At 25.7% G+C, this 23,126-nt stretch overlaps 1 protein-coding gene and 1 long non-coding RNA gene across 5 annotated transcripts in view; one reads left to right on the plus strand and one right to left on the minus strand.

Annotated features, from left to right (window-relative positions):
- Window positions 1-18,003, minus strand: part of LOC127290228 (probable beta-hexosaminidase fdl) — a 75,106-nt gene extending 57,103 nt beyond the window's left edge. For 2 of the 4 annotated variants that reach the window (XM_051318686.1, XM_051318684.1), the window contains exon 1: window positions 17,678-18,003. The gene's annotated coding sequence lies outside the window, so the exon portion shown is untranslated. Of the gene's footprint in view, window positions 1-2,415; window positions 2,593-17,677 lie in introns of those variants that run through there. The other 2 variants (XM_051318687.1, XM_051318685.1) reach the window with 1 other exon arrangement.
- On the plus strand, window positions 2,742-13,707 carry LOC127290230 (uncharacterized). The gene is made up of 3 exons (XR_007844274.1): window positions 2,742-3,048; window positions 8,900-8,976; window positions 12,759-13,707. It is a non-coding gene; the product is annotated as an uncharacterized LOC127290230 (long non-coding RNA).
- Window positions 18,004-23,126: the final 5,123 nt, after the last annotated feature.

Here is a 23,126-nt window from a genome sequence, read left to right on the forward strand (position 1 = left end):
TTTTCTTTTAAAAATTATTGATCAAGAAATGTTATAAAAATTTTTTTAGACAAAAAATTATAATAATTTGCATAGATAAATTTTTTTTTCTTCTAAATCGTTGATCATATAAACGTTGTAATCATTACATTACCAGACGTTTTTAAACTTTGAAATATTGGTGAAATATAAATATAGAAATCACAAACTTATTTGGACTTTATATTATAAACAATAAATTAAATTATTTCATATCAAAACATTTGATGTCATTAATTTCCACTCCTAAAGAAACGTTTTAAAAAATTTATTTTCTTCATCGATATAATATTCTCACTTCCTCAATTAAACTATAGGTCCCATTCTCGAAATATTCTTTTCATCTCTCTCTCTCTCTTTCTCTTTTACTTCCACACAAAGACTTTTCAAGCCTTTGACAAAATTTTTAAAAGCCTTTGCCATAATATTACACTTCTAAAATTTTTTACACTCATATTCAAATCGCCACTAAAAAAAAATATTTCTTGTAGTCAACAAATTATAAAGAAATATTTTTTAAACAAACAAATTATACCTAGAATTTTTCATTTCAAAAAATTATTTCTTTAAATATTGTTTATCATAAACGTTGCGTACTAAAGCTTCGTAATATCATAAGGGATTATATTGTAAAAACTATGTAATAGTATAGAAAGAAGACAATAAATTCTATTAAAAAATTTCTAATATTAAATAAAAAAAATATAATATATATAGAAAAAAATCAGTGAAAAAAAGAATATAGATAACTTTTATTACTTGCTGAAAAATAGTTTTTGCATAGTTAACGAACATATAAAATAGATTTGTGATAAATTTTTGTAAAGAAAAAATAGTTTTTCAAAATAAGGGACATGAAAGAATCGCTTATCTATTTTATTTGTTATATACGGATTCTATATCCTAAAAATAACAAGCCTGTTACACAAGCATGGCCCTAATTATAAGAGAAGCCATGAAGTGAGTCGTGAAATACTTTGAGCAGCTGTGTGAACTTTTATAATGAAAATGTGCGACTACCAAAAAGCTCGTGTCACTTGAAATATTCTTAAGGAGACATGCACTTCCTAAACATTGTAGATTTTATAAAAAAAAATAATTATTTAAAAAATTACAATGATAAAGTTCACAAGGTCAACAATTTTTAAAAAAATATTTTTTTCCAATGAAAATTTCTATGAATTTTTTGTCTCATAGATATTGCAATGTTTATTGATCAGTAAACATATTTTTAAATAAAATTTTTAATAATTTACCCTCTTAAAGCAAATTTGCTTCCTAATCATTAATCATAAACGTTGTGAATTTCAATCTCGTAAAAAAAATGTTCTCTTTAATTTACATTAATGTTTGTATGTACTAATTTTATTTGACTGAAAAAAAAATTTATTTGATTCAAATAGTAATCGGTTACTTGACTATTATCAAATAAATATTTATTTGAATCAAATAATTATTATTTGAGACAATTAAATAGTTCAAGTAAATATTTATTTGATAATAGTCAAGTAACCGATTATTTCAATCAAATAAAAATTTTTTTTTTTTTTTGAATGTTTGTATTTCTCAAATTCTTAATTTTTGTATTAAAAAAAAAACAATTACAACTTTTTTTTGATTTCATAATTTTTGATTATTTATAATTATGATAATTATTTATGTAAAAATTAACTAAAATTTACAGTATAAAATATAGTATTTTGTAAGAAAATATCAATTCCAACTATTTTTGGATAGTTTCAATATTAGGCAGAGTTTTAGTGCCAACTACTTAAACTGAAATGCCTTTATGTACTAGTTTCCAATTTTATGCCACTTCTTGGCTTTGCAGAAAATGACGATAAGATTAACAACACTCTAGAAACAATGTAGTATGAATATTATTTTTCTTCAAATATTTCATTCAATTTATAGAAAAAAATATTATTTTTTTTTTAAATGGCAAAAATTTATTCGATTTACCTATACTATAAAATATTCTCGTTTTTTTTGCGATATTTAATAATTTAAAAAAAATTCGCATTATTGATAGATGATTTTTAAAATATTTAAAAATTTTCTTTATAAAGAAATGCCATCATTTGCCAGGTCAGATATTTTAATTCATTTATATGAATGATAAATAATTTATATTATTCTAGTTCACCTTTCAATTATTTTTAAAAGAAAATAATTTGTATATAGGCTACAAAAATTTATTACACAATATGAAACAAAAATTAGAATTTCAATTAAAAACTACGACTAAAAATGACACATTTTTAAAAGAAAAATTCAATTTTGAAAAGTCAATAACTTCTTAATTTGAAATCGTGTTTTGAGTTCAAAACTAGGTCAAATAGATTTTAAGTTTTTTAAGCGTCTATAAAATGGATGTAATAATATATTAAAACTTACATTTAAATTTAATACCAAAAAAATGCAAAGTCATTTTTTTCACCGACTTCTAAAAATGTGATTTTTGGATTCCTTATAAAAAAAAGATAAAGATCCATTTGACCTTTTTATGTCATGTATTTTTTTAGAAAGGAAAAAAATACAGACACACAAAATAACATTTTTTTTTTTTTATATAAAAACAACACTAGTATTTGACACATTACTTATTTCTAATGACTCTATTCTTCCCATTGTAAAAACACCGGAAATGTGAATCACAAAGTCCATAAAAATTTTTAATATTAGTAAATTTTTATATGCCGTAAGAGTAGATAATTGTACTTTTCCAGAAGAAAATAAAACCCAACATTATTGTTGATAGTAAAATAATAAATTTTTTTTTTTTTTTTACTTTTGTCGTCAATATACGCGTTCTGTCACAAATCAAAAACGTTGTTTAGTGAAATGATTTGCGGGGATAGGCATTAATGAAATAATGTGTGAAATTCGTTATCCCGGAGGAAATTGCGTGGGTAACGCCACGAGGAAACAGGAAATGTCACTGGTGACAAGCTTTGAGTTATGCACAATTGACAGAGCGAGAATTTTACATATATATACAAGTGTCATTTGTAAGAGCTCATACTCAAAGTAAAGTGCATTTCAATTTTAACAGCTTAATTAAAATAATAATTCTAATGGAAAATAATTACTTTTTTTTAATTATATATTAATTATAATGTTGAATTAATTAAATAATTTTTCTTTCAAATTACTTACACTGCAAAAAGAAGTACTTTATTTTTGCTAGGTAAATTTTTATCAAAAAAAAAAAAAAAAAAATAGTACTTTTTAATTTAAAACCTTTTCTTTAATTTTTTTATAGATACATTAATTAGGTAATTAATTATTAACATTTACCTTTTTGCCTATTTGAAGCAAGCACTTAAATTTGATCAGAAACTACACACGTTTATGTATATAAACGTATTACAATAATTAACATAACTATGATGTAACTTTCGCTGATGTCGCCTACACTTATATAGATAATGTACTTAATTAAATTATTATTAAAACTTGCTTGCAACATTCAGTTGAACTTAGTTTATAACACTTCTTCTTGACTTAATTAATATTCCAGACGAAAAATATGTGACCAATTTATTTTTTTATATTTTAATAAAGCATTCATAAATTCTGAAATTTATCTATAATTATATATTGCTGCACATTTGAAAAATGTCACTTTTATCTATATATAGGTATGTGCCATTCCATGAGTTTTTTTTATCACTTTTCTGAGTAACCTCACTAACTTAAATGAAACATTTTTTTTATAATAAAAATTATAAAATTATTTTTATAATTTTTATTTAAAAAAAATGTGTTTCATTTAATTTGGTGAGGTTACTCCGAAAAGTGACAAAAAAAAACTCATGGAATGGCACCTGTATCTGAAAAAATTCTATTCAATGAATTTCTACCAAATAAAAATTCTTTAAAAAGCCTATTATATTAAATGAAAATTTGAGCAAATAAAAATTCTGTGAAGTGAATTTTCCGTTATATAAAAATTCTGTAATATAGAAAATCGTTTTGATGAAAATTCTGCAAAATACAAATTTATTTATTTATTTATTTAGCACAAAAGCCCGCAGTCTATTCGGGCCATAAATGGGCAACTACAGCGTTAACAGAAATAAGTAACTTAATGAGAACTAAGTACTTAATTACGCTTTATATGTAAAATGAAAAAATAGAGAAGTAGTAACACATTAGCTGTTTGATGAAGAATAACTTTAAATTGAACTTATTATTAAGTGCTTATATTAATTATATATTATAATACATACACAGAAAATTAAAAGGCATTAAAATAAGCTGCAACGCATATTATTTTAATCCAATTTTGCTTATTTTAATACCAAAATGGATTAAAAAAAGCAAATTTGGATTAAAATAATAAGCGTTGCAGCTTATTTTAATGCCTTTTAATTTTCTGTGTAAATATTATATTATAATATATAAAATGAAAATTCTAACCAACGATTTTTAGAACATAATCATGCGTCCCAAAAATATTAATTAGTTTTAAAGATTTAAAAAAATGAAAAATTCTATAATTAATTGCCGAAAAAATATTTCTAGCAGTTTTCATCAATCAACAAATTATAAAGAAATATTTTTTAGGCAAAAAATTATACAATTTTTCATTTCAAAAAATTATTTCTTTAAATATTGTTTATCATAAACGTTGCGTACTTCAACTTCGTTTGAAAATGGAAGAATGGCGGGATTTTTTAAAAATCGTTACTCGTATCGTTGATTATGAATCCGATGAATTTTCAATTTTTTAAATTTCAAATTCAAAAATTTTAAATATTTAAAATTTCAAAGTCGCGAAAAATTTATTCAAAAATTGATCGGATTCACTTGAAACTCATTACTTTGTGATTTTTGGAGTAATTGATTGTAAATTTAATGTTAAATTTGTAATAATCAACCCCTAAAAACCCCTGGATTATGAGTTTTAAGCAAATTTGATGAATTTTTTTAAAAAGGCCGCCATATTGGATCCGTCATTTTGTGTTTTCAAAATTTAATTACAGATTGGTAATAGAGCGACCTCTAATTAACAAGTTTTAAGTCATATCAACGCGCAGGCGCATCATTATTGACATTGTTTTCTTTAAAGAGAATTTTTCCTATAATTTTTGATTTTGATATTTGATCGTAAGCAGGTTTTTTTAAATACACATGGCTTTACATATATAGATGAATTTTTGAAAAAAATGAAATTAAAAAAAAATTAATTTTTTTCATGACAAATGAAATGATTTTTTTTCTTTTTATTATGTTTCAAGAGTAAGTTTTGAAAAGTCGATAAATCTATTTTCTAAAAATTGACGATAAACGCAGATTTAATATATTAAAGACCTTACAAATCGATTTGTCACTGATGAATTTATTAAGGAAAGATTTTTATTAACGCAAAGAAATTTGAATGAAATCTTGAAATAACAAAATATGGATGTATCACTTTTTAATAACGCATTCTATTTTACTGTATGTTGATGACAAAACTGAAGTTGAAAATATTTGCATTTTTTGTCATTTTTCCAACTTTGACTATTGTTAAAAAAAATTGGATGAAAATTCATACAGAACGCAATATTTTATAATAAAATTTATTTTTAAAAAATAGTAAACAAATTTTTCGTTCATTTCAACGTTTAGAACTTCAGGCATGCATCAATTTAGTCCAAAGTTTACTAAAATATTGTCATTTTTATCTAGAAAATATGATTTTATAAAATTAAACATTGTCCTATTCTCACGTGATCAAAAAATAAATTAATAACTTAATAAATATTTAATTTGCTTTTTTATTTTTCATTGCAATATTAATGGTTTTCATTTAATATATTGAAAATAATATATATTAATTATTGTAATTATAATAAGTATATGTAAAATAAATGTAAATTTATTTTGTCAAACAATTTAAGAGCATTTGAACCTTCGTGACGTCACAAATCATGGCGCATGACACGAAAACTTCTCAGGTATGTGAAAAGCACAATTTTGAATATTTTTTAAAAAAACCTTTTGGAAAATGTTCAGAATAACATAGACTCTGTCTGTTATGTGCGGAAAATTCAAAATTTTGCGTTTAAAACGTTTTTTAAACAATGTTAAGGTCACAAATCATGGCGCATGACACGCAAACTTCTCAGGTATGTGAAAAACACAATTTTGAATATTTTTTAAAAAAACCTTTTGGAAAATATTCAGAATAACACAGACTCTGTCTGTTATGTGCGAAAAATTCAAAATTTTGCGTTTAAAACGTTTTTTAAACAATGCCTACATATAAGCAATTCGTGTATTTTTCCTTACTTGTGACAACTAACTTAAACATTGTTCAAAAAACGTTTTATACGCAAAATTTTGAATTTTTCGCACATAACAGACATAGTCTATGTTTCTCTGAACATTTTCCAAAAGGTTTTTTTAAAAAATATTCAAAATTGTGTTTTTCACATACCTGAGAAGTTTGCGTGTCATGCGCCATGATTTGTGACCTTAACATTGTTTAAAAAACGTTTTAAACGCAAAATTTTGAATTTTCCGCACATAACAGACAGAGTCTATGTTATTCTGAACATTTTCCAAAAGGTTTTTTTAAAAAATATTCAAAATTGTGCTTTTCACATACCTGAGAAGTTTGCGTGTCATGCGCCATGATTTGTGACGTCACGAAGGTTCAAATGCTCTTAATAACAAATGTGAGTCAGCAAATACTTACAAACTGTCTGTGCCTAGTATAATATTAGATATAGATATAGTTCAACGATAAGACGGTCATATACTTTTTTCTTTCATTATATATTTAAACGAGAACAAGTTTGTGTACTTATTTTAAAAGCGCGATATAGAAAAAACAAAAATTAAATATTTATATAAATGATAAATTTATTAAATTATATTTCAAGAAAAATATTTATTGAAATATATATATATATAGGTCCAAAAAAAACTACCAAGTTTCATTTAAATTAGTGAAATTACTTCAGGAATATTGTGACGCTCCACGAGAAAAGGGACCTTACCAGGATAGCACGTAAGCTTGCAGCAACCTTGCGGCAAGCTTGCCGAGCAATATTGCCGCAAGCTTATTGTAAGCTTCAAATGTCCCACCTGACCCAAGTTTGCATGGTAAGCTTACCGAAAGATTGCATTGTAAGGTTACTGCAAGATTGCAAAAGAAGATTATCGTAAAATTGCTCAGTAAGCTTTCACGGTAAGCTTGTAGCAAGGTTGGTGCAAGGTTGTCAAATAACCATGCTTTGAACCTAAACAATTTTTTTTTAAATGTTTCGTCAAATTTATATAATAAAATTATATATAAATTAGACGAAACATTTTTTAAAAAATTTTTTTTTAGATTCAAAGCAAGGTTGTTTGGAAACCTTGCACCAACATTGCTACAAGCTTACCGTGCAAGCTTACTGAGCAATCATGCGATAATTTTATTTTGGATATTTGCAGCTTGCCGCAACGTTGCTGCAAGCTTACGTGCTATCTGGGTAAGGGCAAAAAATGTTAGGTTATTTTTAGTGATAGTTTCAGCTTGATTAAAACATTCATTTTTAATTATGTAAATTGAAAATCTGTTTTATTGAATATTTTGGTTCTAATAAAAGCTTAAACATCAATGGTTTTTATTGAGAGTTGATCCTCTTTGTTTATTTTCAATCCCAAAAACACAAACATAACCTAAAATTTTTTGCCTTTTGATCCCTTGTCGTGAAGTCGTAACTATTATACAAAATAATTTTCACCTACATGTTTTCGAAAGGTTTTTTACTGCTTTTTTTGAAAAGTGCAAGAAATTTTTAAAAAATCAAAATTTGACCCTTTTTTAAAAAATTAGAAATATTTTTGAATTTTCAAAAAAGGGTAAAATTTTGAATTTAAAAAAAATGTTTGCACCATTTAAAAAAGCAGAAATGTACCAAAGTACTAAATTTTATACAAATTGCAGTTCAATCTGAGAATTTTTTTTTTAAATTGGATCACTTGAGAAATGTTGCATCATATACATATAAAGTGTATATCAATAAAAAAAATCATATCGATAAGTTATCGATGGAGGTAACCTGCTAAGCTTATTTTGTAAACGTATATATAGCTTAATTCTTGAAAGACTTCAGCCATTGAATTGATTGAAACGTAATACATGCGAAAACGGCTTCATATGAACAGAAAACATGTGTCATCTTATACATTAACCGCAGTTGCAAGATATTGTGATGTATATTTAATACACATAGTAAAATTGTTCAAATAAACCGAACATTTTTTTACTACTTTTTTGACTTCAAATTTTATTATAAAATATTGCTTTCTTTATTCAAAAATAAATTAATAATTTATTATTTGTTTAATGTATTTGTACATCTCGGTGAAGTTCACAACGTTTATGATCAACGATTGAAAAAAAAAAATATTTTTCACTCAAAAAATAATAACTAATTTTTTAGCCTAAAAATTTTTTTTCAAAAAATTATTGATCAAAAAACGTTTCAAAAAAATTTCGTAGATCAAAAATAATAATAATAATTTGCATAGAAAAATATTTTCTCTTCTCAATCGTTGATCATAAATGTTGTGGACTTCACCGACGTGTTTGTACCTCAATGAAGTTGGCGTCAACGCTCAGCGTCGAAAATTATTTTTCATGAGACCAAAAATATCAAAACATTTTTTAAAAAGGTTAAGGGTTCACACAATGTTTTAAGAAGTATTTTTCAAGGTATTATTTGGATTGAAAATTTAAAAAAAAAAGTAATTTGAAATTTTTGATTCTACGAAAAACAATTTCGGCGCTGAGCGTCGAAGCCAACTTCAGGGAGGTTCGTGTTTGTTCTTGAAGATAGTATAGTTTTATACATGGAGGTATCAAATAACATTTTTTTCCTTATTCAAAAAACAGGTAAAATACAATAATGACTTTTCTTGACACCTAAGACGTGAAGCAACTAATAATAATATCACACCTAATATGAAAAGGTAATAAAATTTATTTACAAATTACACAGCTGCGCGATAAAAATTTTCGAAAGGCATATGGAACAAGGTCTCTAAAATTTATCGGAGTGGCTATTTCGCCCGCTCGGGCGAACTAATTCATTTCTGTTATTTCGCCCGTCGCGGGCGAAATAGATAGGTACGACTCTGTGAACTGGCTATTTCGCCCGTCGAAATGAATGTGTTTTAGAAGACGGTCAAAATAAGAAAAATATATTAGTTCGCCCGTTCAAGATAAAATCGAGTATCTGGAAGACGGGCGAGTATATTATTTCGTCCGTTAAGTATAGACAGCTGTTTTTTAGATAATGAGAAAAAATAATTTTACTTTTTTTAAATATAACAAATAAGATGGATAGAAAAAAGACGTCTGAGTATAGGTCTAATATTATTTATTTATATCTTTTGGAGTATTTGGTTTAATAAAATAGAAGAAATTTAAATAAAAAAAAAGTTCTTAAAAATTCTTTAAATTCTTAAAATTAATACTTAATTATTTTCTATTTTTTTTCAAAAAATTTTATTAATTAAAGTTTTGAGAATATTTGTAACATAAAATTTGTTTGTATAATTATTAACTTGAAGATTTTTCAAATATTTATTTTACACGTTTTTGAGACGTGACTTTAAAGAATAATAATTATTTTATCTAAGAAATTGTATTGGAAAAAAAATTAATATATTTATAGAGGTATTAATTACTCTTATTAAATAATTAAAAAAATTTAATATTTTATAGTAGGGGAATAGTGTCAGGGTTGGACACAGTTTTGGTTTTTTGTTTATAAATATTTTGTTTAGATAAATTTAGTCAATTGTGGTATATAAGTGGAAAGATCTACAAAAGAGGAACACTTTTGCTGTGGACCGTAAATTGATTGGTCCAAAATTAAAAAAGTTATAAACATTTAAAAAAAAAAAAAATCTAGTCAGGGTTGGACTTTTCAGTCAGGGTTGGACACTTTTTGAAAATCGAAACGCATTATTGGTAAAAACGTAAAATAACATTTGTAATGTTTTTTATTCTTATTTTTTCATGTTTATCTTTACTTATTGTTTACAAATTGTAAAGCTTCATGGGTTTAAAAAAGGAATCAACTCAAATTACAAAAAATGACGCTTTATTGTTCCAAATAACTCAATGAAATGATGAACAAAATTTATACAATTTAAGTATTATTTTTCTAATATCTTTGGCACAATTTTGCACTGATTTATCAATAAAATAAAATTTATTTATAAATTGTGTCAAATTCATATAATTAATATGGGTGTCCAACCCTAACTGTATAAAGTGTCCAACCCTAACTAGAAGCATCATTTTCGAATTGTGCTAACCATAACTAGACATGTGTCGCGATTCGAGTTTTCACTTTTTTTCTTCTTAAATTATGTACCCCACAATACATTCAATAAGCTTATCTTGCCGAATTCTTGCTTTTTTACACATTTTTTTAGGTTTATTCACAAGTCAAACAAAACTTTTTTTGTCTCTTCGATTGCACCGAAGTCACAGGAGACGCTACTTTTGATTCTCCAAAAATGTAATGCCACAAAAAGTTAGGTTATACTACTAGAAGATTCGTCACGTACGCACACAGGTGGCGCTAGTGTTCTTATTTAAAAAAAGCCAAGTGTCCAACCCTGACAAGTGTCCAACCCTGACACTATTCCCCTAATGGTAAATAAATATAATTAAAATTATAAAAAAATTAATCTAATATTAAAATTATAAATTATAATTATTAAATTTAACTAATTAAAATTACGATGTTGAAGTCGAAAACAATTATTAAAATTGATCGTCATCGATTTAAAAATATTAATATTTTTTCAAATAATTAATAATATTTTTTAATATTTTTTATAAATTTTTCTTTTAAAAATTGTTGACGAAAAAATTGCAAAAAATTTTTTCTTAAAAATTGAAAAAATCATTTTAAAAAATTTTTTTCATGAAAAATAAAAAAAAAATTTTCTTAAATTTTGTTTATTAAACTTTGGTAATAAAAAATGTGGATTTCAATTTTTTAATTTAAATAAGAATTTAAAAATCGACTATTTCTGAAATTTTTGTATATTTGCATCTCTAAATTCAACGAGTAAATAAAATTGAAGACAATCAAAATAAAGAATGTCATATGAACTACTTTCGATACCAAATAGATTTTCAAACAACGCACCGTCGTTTTCAATATTTAAAGAATATACTATACGGAGTATAATCTCACATTGATATATAAAACCATGATTCTGCTGAGAAAGAAATCAGAAAAACCCTTTTTTTTATCAAAACACAACAAATTAATGAGACCATCAAATTTGTTTATCAAATATATGATATTTAACATAAATTGCAAAATAAAAGTTAAAATAATTTTAGTTTGTAAATTGAAATATACAACAGCTGTTTATACCTAGCGTGCTAAATATTGTATTTTGATTATTTCGCCCGTTTTTGTTTAAACATTTCACGGACGAAATAATATACTCGCCCGTCTTCCAGATACTCGATTTTATCTTGAACGGGCGAAATAATCTATTTTTCTTATTTTGCCCGTCTTCTAAAACACATTCATTTCGACGGGCGAAATAGCCAGTTCACAGAGTCGTATCTATTTCGCCCGCGACGGGCGAAATAACAGAAATGAATTAGTTCGCCCGAGCGGGCGAAATAGAAACAGACAAAATTTATTTGTTAGAATTTTCAATTATCTATAGAATTTACTTTTAACCAAATTTTAATTTCTTCGATGTATTATAAATAAATTGTTACTTAAACAAATTTACGTTGATGAAGTACTCAACGTTTATGATAAAAGAATTTTAAAGAAATAATTTTTTAGAATGAAAAATTTTACAAATTTTTTGCCTGAAAAATATTTCTTTTAGTGTTTATTAATCAACAAATAATAAACTATATTTTTAAATCAACTATTTTATATTTTTCCGTTTTGAATAAAAATTAAATTCTAATCGTTAATCATAAACGTTGCGTACTTCAACGTTGTACAAATTTTCATTTGAAAAAAACTTTTTATTCCATCGAATTTGAATTTGACAAAAGAATTTATATGCTCGAATTTAAATTAGACAGATAATAGTTATTTAAAAGAATTTTTTAGTAGTAATATTATATATCAATATTATGTATAATATGGATTTTCAAACCTTGTATACATTAAACGTAAAATTGAGGTTTAATTTTTTTTTTTTCATTAAATATGATTCTTAATTAATAAGTTTATAGGAATCCACACATAAAAGACTTATGATTCATAAAACAACATACCGGTTTTGTGGTCAAGAACATTTTTTTGTCAATGAAAAATAATCGTAATAATGTTATTGACAATAAAATAAAAAAGTTTATTATTTTTTGTTTCTTGTACTAAAATATAGTGCTATTATGTATATTGTTTCAAATAGTTAGTAGTAAAATTCAAATGAAAAAATGTTTACAACATTTTGTTCAAATTCAACTTGACAAAAATTACTCTTATTAAATTATTTAAGGGGTGTGTAAGACCTAGAACAAAAATCCAAGAATTTTCTGAAATCCTTCCCTATTGACTATGGAACTACGAAGGGGTTTTTTTTTTTAAATCAAAATTTGTACAAATGGTAGCACTTTGAAAAAAAATCGATTTTTTGCCAAAAAACAAGCAGTAAATTGTTTATAAAAAAAAAGTTTACATTAAATCAAAAAACGGCTACGTAGTTCCATAAAGAAGGTTATTGTGTAGTTACTGTTAAAATTTCAGATCAATCCATGCAACGGTGTTCGAGTAATTCGTCCTCCCAGTTTGAAAAAAGTGGTTTCGAGAAAAACGCGTTTAAAGTATAGAACGAACACACAATGGGCCAGCAGACCTTTACAATGTTCTAAAATTCATAATTTCCGGAGTACAACAAATTTAAAGCTTTTCATGACGAATTCTATAGTTTTTGGGGTCACTGATTACAAATCTGTAGTCAGATTTTGAAAATTAAAAATTGCGGATCCAACATGGCGTTGCTCAGTGTTCAGTCATGACGCCTATATGATGCATTAGTGACACTCAAAGGGTTAAAAAAAAATTTTTTCGCCATAGGATCACCTGCCTATTGTTTCTACAATCCTAAAGTACATTTTAACAAAAAAAAAAATCGTTTTTTTTTGAAAATTCTAGAGTGGTGTTACATCTTAAGTTTTTTTTCAACGTTAATTTAGTCATTGTGCATCTAAAGTTATTATAATATCTCTAATATTACTCTTGAGTTTTGTGAATGCAGAGATTGCAATTATTGTTTTAGAATATAAAGACTGAAAACGTGTTGGTATTAATGACTTACATACACACACATATAAATACAAGAATACACAAGACATTACTGTGTCAATATTGAAATCAACAATTTGTATTGAACAATCGTAACACAATCGATTCCAATTCTAGGATTCAAAGCTATTCTCAGTACCTTTATGTGTGTGTATCAAATACTTATCTCTGTACACTTTACATGAATGTAAACTTGCATAACTTCTCATATCTGCTCTTTATGTAATTGTTATTTCGCCTGTCAAGTCAAGTAATTTATTGTTTCTTTTTCTTTTCTAAAATCCTTATTTCCAACGATACTGAAATCCACAACTTTTATTAACAATTAGAAAAAAAATTATTTTTTAACATGGGGAATTATAAAAAATTAATTTATTTAAAAGAATGTACGTCACGGCATAGAAATAAAGGTTAAAATAACTGAATTTGTGGGATCTTGTTATTTACAAAGAGTTGAAACTCACCTTCTTTATTGTTATCAGAGGAATTAAATAGAAAATCGAAAGAAAAGAGAAAATAGGTTAGGTTTTAGTTGAAATGCACCTCCATGAAGGTGGCGTCGAATCTCAGCGTCGAAAATTATTTTTCACAGGACCAAAAATGTCAAATTATTTTTTTAAAAAGATTTTTGGTGCAAATAATGCCTTGTAAAATACTTTTTAAGGTATTATGTGAATCCGAACTTTTTTTAAAAATGATTTGATATTTTTGGTCCCGTGAAATATAATTTTCGACGCTGAGCGTCGACGCCAACTTCATGGATGTTGAAATGCTTGTTTATTTAACGAACTTACGCACACAATGAGAATCCTTGACAATACACATTGATACACAAAAAGAACAATCAAATTATATTAATAATTACAAAATCATAAACAGAAGGGTTAAAAATTATAAAATTAACAAAGTTGAAAAGATTTAATTTCAATTATTACACATTTCAATGAATATTAATTTTAAATAAAATGGTTTATTCGCGTAATAGATGTTAGTTCATATCCTGAACCAAAATTAATTTCGAGGAATTATACTGTTATAGGAAATCGCTGAGATTTGGACATGTTACAAATCTTAAGGTCGAACCTTTAAGGGGTCTACCCACTTTAGACGCGCTAAAATGAAGGTTATTTTCAAGAATTTTTCTGATTGGTTTATATTACAAATATTGACATATAAGTTGTTAGACTAAAGAAATAAACTCCCAAAACACATGAAAAATTTTTGTTATTTGTTTTTGTAAATTTTATATGCATGAAAATGGTAGTTGAAACAGCTTTTATGGTATTTTTTTTATAGATACCAAAAAAAGGATTTTGCATGTTTCCTGAAAATGTGGATGGAAAAACCCAGGAACCAGATTGTCAAACATTTATTCTTTATGTTTGAATTTCGGTTTGAATACTAAATTTAAATGTTGAAATATTAAAGATGTGTAAAAATTATATAAATAGTAAATTCAATTAAAATAATATTAAGGGGACTTTCTGGTTTAGAATTGACAAAAAAGGAAGGTTTTAAAACTTTTATTGTAAGAACAGTATTAAAGAAATTGTAAAAACTATTTTTGGACATTGTAGCACATTGCGTAGAGAAAATTTAAAAAATATGTTTGAGTGTATTTAGTTCAATTTCATAGCTATAGGTGGCTCTTCCAAAAGATACCTTTTTTTGGTACGTTAGATTCCGGGCAACCTGTAATACATAAATTCAAGTTCCAAACGGGAATCTCTTCATAAGGATTTATTCTTGTGCCTAAACCTCAAAAACGACTTTTTTTAAAGGTTTTTTTATTTTTTATGTACATTTTTCTCAAAAACTCGCAAAAACGCCGTGTTTTTGGGTCAATTTACCTCCATATAAAAGCACAGGGGGTAGAAATATGAGTTTTTAGAGGTTTAGGCACCAGTTTTTTAAATAAAGAATCGAAAAATTTTTGGGATTTCAAAATCGGTTCAGTAGATTTCGAGAAAAGCTCTGTAGGGGAGAGCGGGGTAAAGCCGCTATGCGGTGCAAAGGCGTTTTTCGAAATATCTTCTTTCTTTCTAATCTATTACCATTTTCGTTAACAGTTTATTGTTAATACGATTAAAGCAATAGATTGGAAAAGAAAAAACTACAAAATATTAAATATATTAGGAAATATAACATTGAAGGTGTAATAACAAAAATATTTATAAATAAATGTTACATCAGCGGCTTTGCCCCGCTCTCCCCTACCAGTTTGAAAAATGAGTTTTCGAGAAAAACGCGTTCAAAGTTTTCATAACATAATTCATTGAGTCATGAATATCAAACAACTTTTTATTACAACAGAACTTCGTATCCCGCTGTTTTTGGGGTCGCTGATTACGAATTTGATGTCCGTTTTGGAAAATCCAAAATGGCGGATCCAATATGGCGGACGAAGAAATAAAAATTCAACCTGATTTGCTTAAAACTTGTTACTCGGGGGTTTTTGGGGTTTTAAGAATTATACCAAATAAAAATTCGGTGCCTAAAAATTCTGTTAATTAAAAGTTCTTTAAAAAAGAAATTCTGACGAATGTTAATTCGAAAAATGAAAATTTGTCTAAAAAATAATTATTTATTTCTTTACTTTTTAAGGGACCAATCTTAAAAAAAAATAATTTGACATTTTTGGTTCTGTGAAAAACAATTTTCGATGCTGAGCGTCGACGTCAACTTCATGGAGGTAAATATTTATTAAATTATTAATTTATTTTTGAATACAGATAGCAATATTTTATAATATAAATTTTAAAGTTAAAAAAGTAGTAAACAAATTTTTCGTTCATTTGAATTTGAACGTTCAAAATATGAGCCAAAAATTTTGAACGTTCAAATGAACAAAATATTTTTTTCAATCTATAAATTAATAACTTCTTTTTACATATTTAAAACAATATTTTGTAATAAAATTCAAACTTAAAGAAGTTACAAAAAAAATTTTGTTCATTTGAACGTTCAAAACTTTTGGCTCATTTCAAAACTTCAGATAATAATTTATTCATTATTATTTTTATTTAATTATTTGCATTCCCTTTGAAATTCTTTTTTTTCTGTTAATTGTGGAAATGACAAAGACCATTAAGTGATTTCAAGTGTACAAGATGAAATTCTTCCTTATGTACATAGTATATAGAACACTATTTTGCAATTTTCTACTTCCGTTTCTTTGTATTTTATTTTTATTTATTTGATAAAGTGATTTATTATTATAATTAATTTTCCAAAGCTAACAAGTATTCTTTCAAAAAAAAAAAAATAAATAAATAATAGCGAATTTTGCACTCAAACTTTATAAGTGAGAATATAATTAACATGGTAAATATGCTCCGTAGGTTTCTTCTTTGTAAAATACTTTTATAATTATACTTGATTGATGTTCTGTAAATTCTGAACAATTTGTTTATTACCTCTTTAAGTTCAAATTTTATTATAAAATATTTGTTCTTGTATCAAAAAACAAATTATTTTCCATTGCAGTAACAAATTTTAAAAAATTTGTAGACAAAAAAATGATTTCGTTAATTTGGACTTTTAGAACATTTTAATGGTTTAAAAATAATAGAATTTTTTGTTTAAAAAAATATTTCTTAAAATTTTTTGATAAATAAATGTTGTAAAAAATATTTTTCAGACAAGAATTTAGAAAATTTTTCATTTAAACAAATTTTTCTTTTAAAATGATTTTAATTAACGTTATTAAATAATGATTTAAATTTGTTCAACAAATTTTTGTTCAATTTGTCAAATATTTTATGAGAAAATTTAAGTAATAAATTTACATGTGAAATTCTCATGTAGAATTTTGATACTTTTCAATTTAAAGAGCACTGCCCGTATAATTAAATAAATAAATATTTATACCAGAAAGAAAAGTAATTGAATATAATTACAAATATAATGAGTACAATGAGAATTATGTTTCATCTTTTCTACTTTTGCTATACACAAATGAAAGTCATCCATATTTCATATTGTAATCAACAAACAAAAATTATTTATATAACTTCAATATGAAAAGATCTCCAATTCTCTAATCACAAATCTTTGTTTTGTAATTATACAAATTAACAATTATTTTTCCTTGTGCATTACCGGCAAAAGTAAACAAGTGTCTGATCATACTTAAAGGGTTGAAAAAATCGAACATACAATAAAAGTGAACAATTTTTCTATGAATTGTGAGAAATTTATGCCTGGTGAAAGGAAGCAAGATACATTGTGTATAATCTGTGTAACAGAAGGATGAAAATGTAACAATGGCAAGTGAATAAGATGAATAAAATAATAAAAAAAAGAAGAGGAAGAAAAAGCAGTACAGATCAAATACTTCAGACAAAAACAAGAAACCTAACCTTACGCTGTTGTTGATCTGTCTCCTTTTCAGGCGCGGTCACACGTCCTTGTTCTGAAAAAGGATCTTTACTCCGAAATCACGTTAGCAAGAAAGGAACACACTACACGCACAATTTGCATATATAATAAAATGATTTCTCAAAGGAAAAATGCAACTACTGAGCCCCGATAACGGGACCCTTCTGCCATGTTAAAAGACACAAACTGCACAGATTAGCACGCGCACACTCATTTCAATTCGAACTCGACGACTTTTACCACCTTGCACATCTCTTTTCTCTTCAGCAGCAATGTTGTTCTGCTTTACTACTACTACTACTATACTACTTCCCCTTACTTTCAGCTTTCAGTCTAAATTAATGCCTGACTCTTTCACTGAAGATAATTTTACTGACATCTACTGGTCTCACATTCAAGCACTGGTGCTTATCGTTTGCTGTTAACAAAGAAATACAAAACTTTTCTTGTTTAAATTTGGACTATTGGATGTAGTAAACTGTCACTTTTGAAAATATGTAATTGATTTTAGTAGTTCTATTTTATATTCTGTATTAATTTAATGATATTATCGTGGAAAACAAAAAAATTAGTAATCTTACAATAAGTGTAATTTGATGATTTATAAGGAAAATAAAGTTTACAATTTTATCATGATATTTTAGGTTATATTGAAACATAATGTAAATTGAAAGTTTTAAGAGTTTTAAAAGTTAAATAATATTAAGAAATGAAGTTAAATTTAGAGAAATAGTATTTCTGAAAATAATAGAAAGAGAGAGAGAGAGAGAGAGAAGATATTCATAAGTAACACATATTGAGAATGTAAACAGGAAAAATAATAGAAAGAGAAGGAAGATATAAATTCAAATAAAAAAGAATTATTAATTTAACTTAAATTTAGAGATATTTTTTAACAGAATAAAAAATTTATATAAATTATATTTTACATTTTTTAAATATTTATAAAATAAAATAATAAAAATTATTTTATTTAATTGCTAAAATTAATAATAATATGATAAATGTAGGAATGATAAAAAAAGGGAGAGTGGGAAATAATGCCGAAAAAACAAAAGAAGCATAGAAAAATGAGATCGACGAAATAATAGAAAATCAAAAAAGATTGGTGAGGAAAAAAATAAAGAACTTTGTTTTAAAAAAAGGGAGAAGTAGAACAGATTTACGCGAAAAAGAACAAAGGGAAGCAAAATGGGAGGAAATAAGAAATAGTAAGAACATGAGAGAATTTCGGAAATCTATCAACACACCCACATAGCACGACTTCTTGCTGGGAGGTTACTGTAACGATATCTGTAGGGTTTGTAAGGTTACCGTGTAAGCCTGCAGTAAACTTGAGGTCATCTTAAAACTTCCGCCTTACAGTAAGCTTACACAGTAAAGCTAAGGTAAGCTTACACAGTAAGGTCGTGGTAAGTTTACATGGTAAGGTTGTGGTAAGCTTACACGGTAAGGTTGTTGTAAGCTTCCCGTAAGGTTACTGTAAGGTTGCTGTAAGGTTACTGTTAATATAAAGTAATATGAAAATATATTAAAAATAATTATATTATATTATATATTATATTATAAATTTTTTTGTATAAAAAATTATATATTTGGTAAAGTACTTTATGAACCCCAATAGGGTTTGTCAAATAAAAGTTACTGCGCAGCCGTATGTGCCATAGAAAACTACTGCGCATAAATATTAAAAAATTTTATTTATTAACAACATTCTATGTTTACAGTAACCTTACATCAACCTTACAGTAACCTTAAAGGAAGCTTACAACTACCTTACCGTGTAAGCTTACCACAACTTTACCATGTAAACTTACCACGACCTTACTGTGTAAGCTTACTGTAAGGCGGAAGTTTTAAGATGACCTCAAGTTTACTGCAGGCTTACACGGTAACCTTACAAACCCTACAGATATCGTTACAGTAATCTCCCAGCAAGAAGTCGTGCTATGTGGGCAGTTAGAACTAGAAAAAAGAGAGGGATGAAAGGCGGAAATATTAGTAAAGAAAGATGGAAATCTCATTTTGAAAATCTCTTGGGGGTAGCAGCGGAAACAAATGACATAGAAAGAAATAGAAACAGAAATGAAATAATGGGAAATAATTTAGAAGATGAGGATGACAAAAACTTGAACAGCGATATTACTTTCGAAGAATTAGGAAAAATTATCATGAAAATAAAAAAAGGCAAAGCAGCTGGGGAAGATGGATTGACAGCGGAGTTTATAAAAAAAAAACTTAACAATGGAGGGATCTCTTTATTTGACGTAGGATATAAAAATTTTGGCAGCTATTATATGCACGAACCCAGATAACAAAATGCCTGCATAATTGCAGGCCGTGTGCCGGACCTCAGTCCGATTGATCGGACCAACGTGCCGGCACATAAGCAGCGCAATGTACGCGCCATTGCTGGCGATATCGCCCGCCCGCGGTCCGATCCATTAAAGTACAGAAAATGTTTTTTACTAAAATAAAAATTGAAACTGCGTCTATGTAGATACGTTTAATGATTATTTAAACAATTTCAGTAAAAAAATTACACGTGCTGATTAACATTTTGAAAATGTGCTCTGGTAACTTTTTTTATCAGATAATCAACCATCTCATTAATTAAATAGCTAAAAAAATAGTGTTCAAAAATATTTCGTTAGTAAAAAATGAGTTGTTTTCGGAATTTAATCACGGAAATGCATATATTTAATTCAGTATGATTATTTACAATGCTTAACTTAAAGTTAAATTATCTCACGCACGCAAGGGGAATCGAAACCGCGACCTAACGCAAACTAAACCTAATGCTTAACCAACTGATCTATCAACGCACTTGCTTTTATTTACAAGAATTCTGTCCTAAAAATGAACTATAAAATACTTTTATTTAAAATTATTGTTTTTCAAAATTTCATTTATTCAAATATTCTTCTTAGAATTAATTATTTTTATTATAAATAGATCAAACATTTTGAATATTATTATATAGATTGTAATAATTTTCAAGATATTCTATGATTATTTTTTGTGTTATTAAGAATATTCGTATAATCGCATGATTGTTAAATGCAATATATATTATATTCATTAAAATAATAAATTTTTCACTAATTATTAATTATATTTACGAATTCATCAAACTTAAGTAGCAAACAAGTTACAAAAGAAATTCTAAAATTATTCTTGTAAATTATATCGATGGCCCCTAAATGAAAACACGTTTTTCGCGAGTGCAGATAGAAAACACACTATTAAATAAAACAAATAGAAAACATCTTATTCAAAATGACAGTTGTTTGAAGGCTATGTTACAATTTTAATTAATGGTTATTTTTAAAGTATGAATGATACATTAAAATTTAAATTAATTTAAACGTTTATATTGTGTCAAACTAACGTTGTATCCTTAAATTATTTTATTTAGACATTTGATATTGGCTTAAAATAAAAACATAGAAAAGTTAAGAAAATTAGGTTACAAAATTTTCAGATGAGTTTTCTATTTTTTTTTTGTAAATAAGGGTGTTTTTTGTTTGCTCTCGCGAATAACGTGTTTTCATTTAGGAGCTATCGATATAAATTCTCAATGTAACATTAATAATTAAATCTACCTTTATTTTATTAATTCATTAATTTATTTCTTTGTTAAAGTAAGACAAAATAAATATTTCGAAGTCAAACTTATTAGCTTTATTAAAAGTTTTAATAGTTTTTTTTAAATTTATTCCATCCAATTTTCAATTTATTATTCAATTAATTCAATTCGTTTCATGAATTTTTATTTGTTTAATATTTAGTACAATTTTTAAAAAACTTTTCAGTTAATCGTTTAATTTTTTTAAGGATTTTCTTTTTTTCCCACACATCACATTATATTTCATAAACATTTCATAAATATTTCATTGAAAGATTTGAAATATTTCAATGCAAGGTTCATGAAATGTTGATGAAAACAGGAAAATGTCCGCCTATAAGAAATATTGCCGTGAAATTTTGCTGAAATATTACACATTAAGACTCCTGCAATATTACAAATGAAGACTCTGCAATATTCAAAAAATATTTCAAAGTTAGAAACTTTTCTAAAATATGAAATCAATCGTTATTTTCTAACATGTTCAACACCTTAGGATCCTTAGCATCGTTTAAGTTGGAATTTTTCTATAATATATTTTAATGAAATATTTCAGCAAAATTACACGGCAATATTACTTATAGGCGGACATTTCCCTAATTTCAGCAATATTTCAAGGACTTTACATTGGAATATTTCAAAATTTCAATGAAATATTTCAGAAATATTTAGAAAATATCATGTGCTGTGTGTGTTTATACGTTATTTTCTCATTTTGTTGTTAAGTTCCTTTATAATTTTTTATCATTATTTGCTCATTTAATAAATTTTATAGTTTTTCATAATTTTCTCATTTCTTAGAAATGTTGTCCCTTCTCTAAACTGAATAACTTTTTCCTTATATTATTCTTTTTTAATAGATTCTAGTCAGTTTTTTGCATTTTTTCCTGTATTTTTACAAATTTCCCAATCGTTCCTATATTTCAATAGTTTTTCGTTCTGTTATAACATTTTCTTTAATTTTTTAAAAATATTTCTGTAAATCATTTCAATTTTTTTTAATTTTCAGATTCTTTTTATATTCGTTTATAAATTCTTTTATTTTCTTACAACATTTTATTTTATACAATTTTTAACATTTCATAATTTTTTTAAAATTTAAAGCTGTTTAGTTTTTGTTTTGGGCATTTTTAAATATTTTAAGCTTTTTTCGTTCTTTAAAGCTTTGTTCTTATATTTTTTAAACTCCTTCATTTTATGAATAATCTCCTTAACTTTCTTATATTTTAAGAATTTTCTTTTCTTAACATTTCTATAGTGTGTTTTACAAAACTTAAGTTATTAGGATTTTTATACTTATTAAACTGCTTAATTTATTAAAAATTTGTTGGCTTATATTTTTCTCATCTTTTTGATAATTTACTTTACTTTTTAAATTTTTTATTCATGATTTTTTAGATATTTTAAAAAGTATTCTACATTTTTAAAAATTTGTGAATTATTTTTTAATAAATCTTGTTATTTTCTCTTATCCCTAGATTTATTCTTTTATTTATATTTTTATATATTTTGAACCATAAAAAAAATTATTGCAAACTTGTTTTGCTTATCACTACAAAATATAAAATATCAATAAAAATTAATTTATTTATAAATTATTTAATTTTATTAGTGAAAGTAATACTTTTTTTATTTATAATGAAGATTCAAAAACAGAAATTTAAACAAGCCTATTGGCAGATATATCCTGGACAAAAGATCCGGATAATATGTTAGGAATATTGCGAGCACGATGCTGGCACAGTCGGTCTTGTCATAAAGTAGGTGGCACAAAAGGTGCGTTACAGCAGGGACACGGTCCG

Source organism: Leptopilina boulardi, unplaced genomic scaffold (assembly GCF_019393585.1).
Source record: "Leptopilina boulardi isolate dan_hultmark-lab unplaced genomic scaffold, ZJU_Lbou_2.1 LbouV2_58, whole genome shotgun sequence".
Classification (NCBI taxonomy): domain Eukaryota; kingdom Metazoa; phylum Arthropoda; class Insecta; order Hymenoptera; family Figitidae; genus Leptopilina; species Leptopilina boulardi.